The 9,368-nt window shown below is 48.8% G+C and overlaps 1 long non-coding RNA gene across 1 annotated transcript; it reads right to left on the reverse strand.

Annotated features, from left to right (window-relative positions):
- Window positions 1–1,456: 1,456 nt before the first annotated feature.
- Window positions 1,457–5,156, reverse strand: LOC138446765 (uncharacterized). The gene is made up of 3 exons (XR_011259552.1): window positions 4,809–5,156; window positions 3,529–4,670; window positions 1,457–2,005 (listed from the first exon to the last, which is right to left on the reverse strand). It is a non-coding gene; the product is annotated as an uncharacterized lncRNA (long non-coding RNA).
- Window positions 5,157–9,368: the final 4,212 nt, after the last annotated feature.

Raw genomic sequence — 9,368 nt, forward strand, 5'->3', positions numbered from 1 at the left:
CCTCCTTATAGCCCTTGTTGAAAACTGCAGTCAGACTTTTATTTGTACATTTCCCACTAGACTGTCAGCTCCACAAGAAAAGAAACCAAATCTATTTTGCTCATCCCTGTAACCCGAGCAAACAGTACCATTCCTGGCACACCACAGAGGCACTTAAAAATATTTGTTGAATGAAAACATTAAGTGATACATCAGCCAGATGATTACCCAAATTAGGATAATTACAAATTGTGAAAAGCTCTATGAAAAGAGCGTTAAGAGTGTTGATCTAGCCTGAAAGGGTCGCAAAAGCTTCCATGTGAAAATCGCATTTGAGCTGAGCTGCGAAGAGTGGGAGGGAGGCACAGAGAAGTCGGGAAACAGTGAGAGAAAGAGTCAGCCGACCGTGAGGAAAGGATGCAAGAAGGGCTTTTGAAGCCAAAAATCGCCTGGGGATCAGAGATGCGCTGTGTCCTCTACTGGGGTGGGTCTGTGTGTGTCACTTGAGAGTGAACAAGTGACAGAACGCAGGGGGAGCCCAAAGGACGAGGTGGTTCAGGCTATTTTTAACCCCCTGTGGACCAGCAGCCAGAAGTCTCAGCAAGATTCCACTTTCCTTGCTCCTTCAAAGCAGGAAGTGCCCCCAATGCACTAGTAAACAGCCAGGACAGGACGGAGCTGGGGCAGCTGCGCGCCACCCTAACTTCACACCTTCCCATGAGAAATGAGCCACGTTTGCACAAACAAAACCTCAGACCCTGTCTCTTTCGATTTTGCCCAGATGGCCTCTTTTGCTCAGATCTCTAAGTTTGGTCTAGGGTCTGATCAACATTCAAACACATCTCCCCTAAAAGCCGCCTTTTGGGAGGCAGAAATGTGAGGACCACTGAGCCAGCATGGACCAAAAGAGGATGGGACTCCAGGGGCTTCAAACAGTCCCCAGACGAGCAAAGGACAGGGAAAGGGCTTCTGAAACTAGGTCGCAAACACATGCACAGAAGCAGTGAAACAGTTTTTCAAGTATAGAGCCTGTCCTTTGACCCAGTAACTCTATTTCTAGAAGGAAATAACCAGAGGCAGGCAAAGACGAGTGTACTAAGCTGACAGCATTAACACTATTTACAAAGTAAAAGAATCAGAAAACCTGAAGTCCAAAACAGAGAGAGGGCTCCAGAAGTTACAGCATGCCTGAACTAGGATGCAGCCATTACCATGGTGTTTACAGGTAAATCTTAACTGCTTGACGAGTGCTCAGAATACAGCGTGAAGGGAAAGTAACTGCTTATACATTATGAACTCAAACATGTGAGTTTCTGTATACATATTAGATGCATAGAGAGATGCAAAGGGAAGACTGGATAGAAGTCACAATGAGAGTGAAATCTAGTTGGTGCAAATTGCTTTGTCTTGATTTTTATACTTCTCTGTGTTTAATTTTAACAAATGCATATTATATAATCACAAACAAACAATAAGATACTTTTTGATATGTTCATTTATTTTCTTTCTTATTGTGGGAAAATGCACACAGCATGACATTAACCATTTTAACCATTTTTAAGTTGGCAGTTCAGTGGTATTAAGTATATTCACAGGGTTCAACCCTCACCACTCCAGAACTTTCTCATCCTCCCAAACCGGAATTCTGTGCTCTTTAAACACGAGCTTCTGCTTCCTCCTCCCCCAGGGCTTGGTAACCGCCATCCTCCTCTGTGTCTCTGTGAATTTGGCTTCTCTAGCGGAGAAGGAAATGGCAACCCACTCCAGTGTTCTTGCCTGGAGAATCCCAGGGTCTGGGGAGCCAGTGGGCTGCCGTCTCTGGGGCCGCACAGAGTCAGACATGGCTGAAGCGACTTCGCAGCAGCAGCAGCAGCAGCAGCAGCTCTTATGAGTGGGATCATGCAGTATTTGCCCTGTTGCGTCTGGTTTATTTCACTTATCGTAACGTCTTCAAGGTTCATCCGTGGCTGCTTTATCCTCCAGGCATCTCGGTGTTGCTCCCACACTGTTACACCTCAGTGCTCACCTACAGGGATGTCCAACAAGGTCTGCTCGGGGCCTGATGAACCCAAATATTTCGCTTGAAACATGAAGGCTCCTCTCAAAGGACCCAGGAAGTGGTGTGAAGAGACAATGTCAGGTGTTACACGCTCACCTCCCCTTTCTCTACAGCAGCCTCGAGGAGCCAAGGATGCTACCTTCTTGTATTACATCTTAAGGAAAGGGCGAGTAGGAGGAGAAGGTAGGGTGGACACTGATTGCAGGAAGGCCTGGGAGGAGCTTTGAAAACATCTGCTGAGGCCGGCTCATTTGCAGAGGTCGGGGGGACGGGCGGTAATGGTCCCCACGCACCAGCGAGGCGAGGCAGCGTCACGATCACAAATGCCAGATGGGCTTCTGGGATCGGCGTGACCATGGGCAGTCTCTCAGAGATCCAGAGCTGCCTCCTCATCCTCAGCGTGGGCCCAAGAGTGCACCCCCTCCCTCGTTCCGTCGGGCTGGTGAAGTTCCAAGTCCCGGTAATACTGAGAGTATTAGGTACTTGCTATGCAGTAATGTTACTGAAAGTGTGAGAAAGAGGAGCAAGCAGCGACTGACTGGACTGTTGGGACTCAGAGAAGGTCTCGGAGGCTGGAGTCTTGCCTGTAAGAAGTAGGGGCTTAAAAAAATTGCAAATAGAACTGCCTTATGACCCAGCAATCCCACTGCTGGGCATACACACCGAGGAAACCAGAATTGAAAGAGACACATGTACCCCAATGTTCATCGCAGCACTGTTTATAATAGCCAGGACATGGAACCTAGACGTCCATCAGCAGATGAATGGATAAGAAAGCTGTGGTACATATACACAATGGAGTATTACTCAGCCGTTAAAAAGAATACATTTGAATCAGTTCTAATGAGATGGATGAAACTGGAGCCAATTATACAGAGTGAAGTAAGCCAGAAAGAAAAACACCTATACAGTATACTAACACATATATATGGAATTTAGAAAGATGGCAATGATGACCCTGTATGCAAGCCAGCAAAAGAGACACAGAGGTGTAGAGCGGAGAGGGTGGGATGATTTGGGAGAATGGCACTGAAACATGTATACTATCATGTAAGAATCGAATCGCCAGTCTATGTCCGATGCAGGATACAGCATGCTTGGGGCTGGTGCACGGGGATGACCCAGAGAGATGTTATGGGGAGGGAGGTGGGAGGGGGGGGTTCATGTTTGGGAACGCATGTACACCCGTGGTGGATTCATGTCAATGTAAGGCAAAACCAATACAGTATTGTAAAGTAAAATAAAGTAAAAATAAAAATTAAAAAAAAAAAAGGATCAAAATTCTCCAAAAAATAAAAATAAAGTTAATGACAAGAAAAAAAAAAAAGAAGAAGTAGGGGGACAAAAAGGCCTCCGGGCCTGGGAGCCCCCAGGGCCCCGCTCAGCATCAGTAAGCGCTGGTATTATTTAAATTGCTACTGTTGCTGTTCAGTGTCCGATGACAGACTCAGACTCAGATTTCTTGACTCCTGGGCTGAAGCTGTTCTTACCAACTCTCTCTTTTTCTCTCCTGTGTCCTTCCTTTGAACCTTGATCCTTGACCGTCCTCCTCTTTGGAACTCTGCACCTCTCCGAGAAGAAAGGGCAAAAGAGTCTGCCAGAGTTCGCATTTGCTGGGAAGGAATGAAGAAGCAGGCACCCAAATCACTGCTTTGCAACTTACAGATGAAAGGCAGGGCCCTTTCCCACATACCCATGGTTGTATGTGCCGAGAAATATGTCTGTCTTCTATATCTCACTATGGATTTTTGGTCAACTCTCATTTCAACAGATTGCAGATAGAAACATTTTGGTCATGATAAACAATGACTTTTTTCAAGCTATATTCAAAGTGTGTTGGGAGAGGGGAAGACCTAGATTTCTAGAACCTTCTATCCATGATCATTTTCAAGATAGCCATAATTCCCTTCAAAATCTTGATGTGTAACCCTTGATTCATTGAGAAAGACCTGGATGCTGGGAAAGATTGAAGGCAGGAGGAGAAGGGGGCGACAGAGGATGAGATGGCTGGATGGCATCACTGACTCAATGGACATGAATCTGAGCAAATTTCAGGAGATAGTGAAGGACAGGGGAGCCTGGCATACTGCAGTCCATGGGGTCGGAAAGAGTCAGACACAACTTAGCAACTGAGCAACAACAACAACAACCTTTGGTTCCCTGTGTATGCTAAGTTGCTTCTGTCGTGTCTGACTGTGACCCCATGGACTGTAGCCCACCAGGCTCCTCTGTCCATGGGATTCTCCAGGCAAGAATACTGGAGTGGGTTGCCATGCCTTCCTCCAGGGGATCTTCCTGACCCAGGGATAAAATTCCTGTTTCCTGTAGCCGCTGCTTTGCAGGTGGATTCTTTACCACTGAGCCCTGGGGGAGCCCTGATCCCTTCCATATCCGACTCGAAAGGCAGTTGCCAGTAGGAGTGGGACAGCTCTTCTGTGTCTTGTTTCTCCCACTTCAGAAAGACCTCTCTCCGGCTTCCCTTGGCCGTCTGCTCCGCCTGGCTGAGGAGGAGACAGCCCAGACCTCTTCCACCCACACAGTCCTGCTGCCAAAGACCCGAAGTGCAGGGAGTGGTCCAATTAAAACACCGGGCACGCCGGGAAAGACGAGCATCAAAGGACAACCCTGTTTGCTATTTACCAAAAAAAAAAAAAAAAAAGTAAGAGAAAGGAAAAAACAACACATGTAAATATTTTTTTATCTCAAGTTCTCTTGTGCTAATTAAGGAATAAGGACAGTTGTTTTTAACAAGCCTTGAGCAGCTACTCACATTGAGTGGAATCCTCCGAATGGACTGGGATAAACAAGAGAGAAGATCTTAAAAAGAAGGCTCATTACTCAGACACAGCCCCGAGCGGGTTCCCCTCAGGCAGCTGCTGGCTTCCAGGACGTCGTGGGCGAGGTGAGGAGAGCATAGAGGAGGCTTCTTGTTCACAGGGCATCTGTGTGTGAGGAGACGCCCCCTGCCCCCATCACCGAGTGTGCACTTAAAGAGTGTCATTTTCATTCTGGAGGCCTCAAGCACCCCATTCATTTCTGAAAACCTGTGTGCCAGCTTGGCATCCGACTTGGCATCCAGCTCAGGGGACATAAAATAAATCAGGAAGGGGAGGGAAATGTCTGGAGCACACACTTTCTAATTATGTCTGTTTTCTCTCCTTCTAGCCCTTCCCCACCCCCCGCTGCAGCCCCCCAACCACTTCCTCCCGCTGCCGCAAGTAACACGACCCATGCGGAAATGTTTTCAATTCTGTACCACCTTGGCAATCTCTTCAAGTTCCGAGTTTCGCCGCTGCTGCTTGCGAATTCAGGAGGCATGAGCTGTGCGTGGGGGCCGCTCCTCAGCTTGGCCAGGCCCACCTGCTCGTCCGACGACTCTGAACGATGCAATCCTAAAGAGGAAGCCATCTCTGTTGAGAACAACTGCCCTTGGCCTGAATTTGTCAAACAGGATTTATGGGGAAAGGACGAGGGAAGGCAGCAGGAAGAAGACAAATACTCAGAGTATATTAAATAAACACACGTTAGGGTGTGGCTCAGCTGTGCAGGGGGATGATGCAAACTGCTGCTTCAAGGCAGAGTACAAGGCTCATACTCAACAAGCATGCCAGGCTCCATCTTGGAGATTTTCACTGGGATGGCCCCATTTAACCCTCCCAGGAAACCCCTGCCAACCTACCCTATTATGCTACCCGGTGCCCTGAAAATTCAGATCCAGAGGAATCAAAGCAACCAAGGCCGGTGCTCCCAAGACGCCTTGTGACTGCATGACAACACTCCACAGGGAAAGAGAAAATAATCACTTCAAAAATTACTGGAGAGGGCTTCCTGCCAATGCAGGGGACATGGGTTCAATCCCTGATCTGGGAAGATCTCAGGTGCGGCAGAACAGTGAAGCCTGTGCACTACGACCACCCAGCCCATGCCCTGGGGCCCGGAGTCACGACCACCCAGCCCGTGCCCTGGAGCCCGGAGTCACGACCACCCAGCCCGTGCCCTGGAGCCCGGAGTCACCACCACCCAGCCCGTGCCCTGGAGCCCGGAGTCACCACCACCCAGCCCGTGCCCTGGAGCCCAGAGTCACCACCACCCAGCCTGTGCCCTAGAGCCCGGAGTCACCACCACCCAGCCCGTGCCCTATGGCCCGGAGTCACGACCACCCAGCCCGTGCCCTGGAGCCCGGAGTCACGACCACCCAGCCTGTGCCCTAGAGGCCAGAGTCACAACCACCGCGCCCGTGCTCTGCAACAAGAAAAGCCAAGAGAATGAGAAGCACACGTAGCAACGAAGAGTAACCCTCACTTGCCGCAACTAGAGAAAACCCCATGCAGCAGCGGAGCCCCAGCACAGCCAAAAATCAATCAATAAAATGACTGCACGTTATAATTAGCCATGGTAGCACAGACGCTAACATGAAGGGAGACCGGACGAGAATGCTGCGCCGTCTTTGCAGCTTCTCTGTAAATCTAAAACAGTTGCGAAATACAAGGCTTATTTTAAAGAAATAAGCCACCACCTGGAAGGACGTTGTGTCCGACTTGTTGCGACCCCATGGACTGCAGCCTGCCAGGCTCCTCTGTCCATGGGATTCTCCAGGCAGGAACACTGGACTGGGTTACCATGTCCTTCCCCAGGGGATCTTCCCAACCCAGGGATCGGACCCACGTCTGTTATGTTTCCTGCACTGGCAGGTGGGCACTTTACCACTAGCGCCACCTGGGAAGCCCACCTGGAAGTTCACGTCCTTCTAAAAGGAATGTGACCCTGCTCCACTGTCCACCCAGAAATGGGTGGCGAGAACAGGACACTCAACCAGTGCTGGGGTGTGCAGAAGAGGAGACGCTCGGTGTGTGTGAAAGGTTAGGGCACACACCCTCGTTAGGCTGGAGAGTCGCGGAAGACTTCTCAGAGGAATCAAGATGGATGAATTTTTAGCTCACTGACTTATGGTCTGCTGGTCAGTTATGAATATTAAGTTGTTATATGTTGAAACCACTTTCTGCTGATGCTTGTTTCTTGACGTTCTCCTGTCTTTTTCTCGTTTTTCTTTAAATGAAAACATCTTTCATTTTAAAAATTACAATCAGCAGCCTTCCTCTGTCTCTGAAAGGAGAAGTAGCTGTCATTGTGAAGGCAGATTTGGGGGGAAGGAGAAGGTATTTTGGAGCCAGAGAGATTTGGCTGCAAGCCATAGTTAAATGGCTTTCTGGCTGTGTGATCTCGACGAATCTGATCTCTGAACGTCAGATTCTTTCTATAATGCAGCCATCATATCTACCCAGCAGGACTTGGCATTAAACTATATAAATACGGTGTTTACTGATGCATTGTATATGCTCAGGAAATATATTGATGGACGAATAAATATGGGTTAATACTTAAAAATGGAATATATGTGGTTAATTTAACAACAACAACAAAAAAAATCAAGCATTCTTACAGGGAAGAGTCTAGTGGTTTGAAAAAATCACTTTAATAATTATGAGTAGATCCCCTTGGTGGTACAGTGGATAAGAATTCTCCTGCCAACGCAGGGGACACAGGTTCCATCCCTGATCCAGGAAGGTTCCACATGCCACAGGCAAGTAGGCCCATGCATTACAACTGTTAAGCCTGGGATCGAGAGCCCAGCAGCTGCAATTGCTGAGTCTATGCACCTAGAGCTGCTGCTCCGCAGCCAGAGAGGCCACTGCAGTGAGAAGTCTGTGCACTGCAAACAGAGAGCAGTCCTAGCTCATTGCAACTGGAGAAAGCCTGCTCAGTGAAGACCCAGAGCAACCAAAACTAAGTAAATAAATAAATTTAACAGAAAACAAAACAAAACAAAACAAAACTATGACCGTATCTCCAAGATCTACTCAGGGGTGTTTTCAGTGGATCTCGGGCGGGGTTGGGGATGCACAAGCCCCAGGTCTGGGTGTGAAGCATCGGGCAGGCCTGGGAGTAGCCCGCCTCCCTCGTACGTTGTGAGCAGAGCTGGATCTACACAGGCAGACGGAACAGGAGCCTCCTGACCAGACGAGGGGCTGGTGGTGGGGGGAGGCTGCCGGAAGTCGCTGGGGAACAAGCAGAAGTGTTTCTACTCATCGGTGAGGGTCTTGGCTGGGATTTGTTTGAAAACTGTCACTGTCTGTCTTTGGAAGGATGGAGGATTCCTGGAGAATCGGAAGAGGAGAGAAAACCATGACAGGCCCCCATCCAGCTCCCTTGGAGGGGTGAGCAGCCGGGAGGGGCATCACTGCCCTTTCCCGTGCGTGGGCATGGCGCCCTGGACAAGCACAAAATCTTCTCTTCCAGCTGGGCCAAGCCTCCTTATTTATTAGCTATCTGTGTACCTGACCATTGTCCTACTGTCTCATAAAATTAGCCTGTCAGCCAACAAAGCCAGGGCAGACACCTCACCTGAATTTATCAGCCAGAACCCAGCTCCCCAAATGCCGTGACCTGGAAGGAGGTCTGCCTATCGCTCACTCAAGCTTTTATTTTTCTGGCTCAGTCAGTTCTCACAGCAGGAAAATGTCAGTTCATCACAGAGTATCCCACGCCTAGGGTTCTTCTTCCATAAAACGTCTGTGTGAGGGGGCAGGAGGTGAGGCTAAGGGTGGACTAGGCTCCCGAGTCCGCCAGAACTCAAATCGGCTATTTTAAAATATGCTGAATGACAGGCTGTTTAGGTGAAGCCCTGGAATACATGGATTTTTAGAAAGCTCTTGGGCGATTCTGATGATCCAGGATCGGGAATCACCGGACCCTGTACTCCACCAGGTGCCCTCGTTCCAGAACATCCTAGGATTCGGAAGTCCAGGATAAAATGAAGGTGCGTTAGCTGCTCAGTCATCTATAGCTCTTTGGGGCCTCAAGGGCTGTAGCTTGTCAGGCTCCCCTGTCCAAGGAATTCTCCAGGCAAGAATACTGGAGTGGGTTGCCATTCCCTTCTCCAGGAGATCTTTCCAACCCAGAGACTGAACCCAGGTCTCTTGCGTTGCAGGTGGATTCTTTACAATCTGGGCCACCAGGGAACCACCCCAGGAGGACTCACATGCACAGACATCTGCAGAAACACTGGTTCTCGTCAATGGTCCTCTACTCAGTGGCGCTTTGGGATCACCTGAAGAATTAAAAACAAAACCAAACCCTGCCTGAGCCCAATGTCCAGAGTACAGAAATTATTTTCAATTCCCCAGGTGACTCTAAAGCAACCACTGGATAAACTGTTAAAAATAAAAAATCCAAATCCACCCTTTTCCCCGGGGACAGGGTTGTACTGAGGGTTTTGCTGAGCATCATTACTGGTATTTTATTTTTTTTCTCCTTCATTAAACTGATGGGA

This window comes from Ovis canadensis, chromosome 10 (assembly GCF_042477335.2).
Source record: "Ovis canadensis isolate MfBH-ARS-UI-01 breed Bighorn chromosome 10, ARS-UI_OviCan_v2, whole genome shotgun sequence".
NCBI classification, from domain to species: Eukaryota; Metazoa; Chordata; class Mammalia; order Artiodactyla; family Bovidae; genus Ovis; species Ovis canadensis.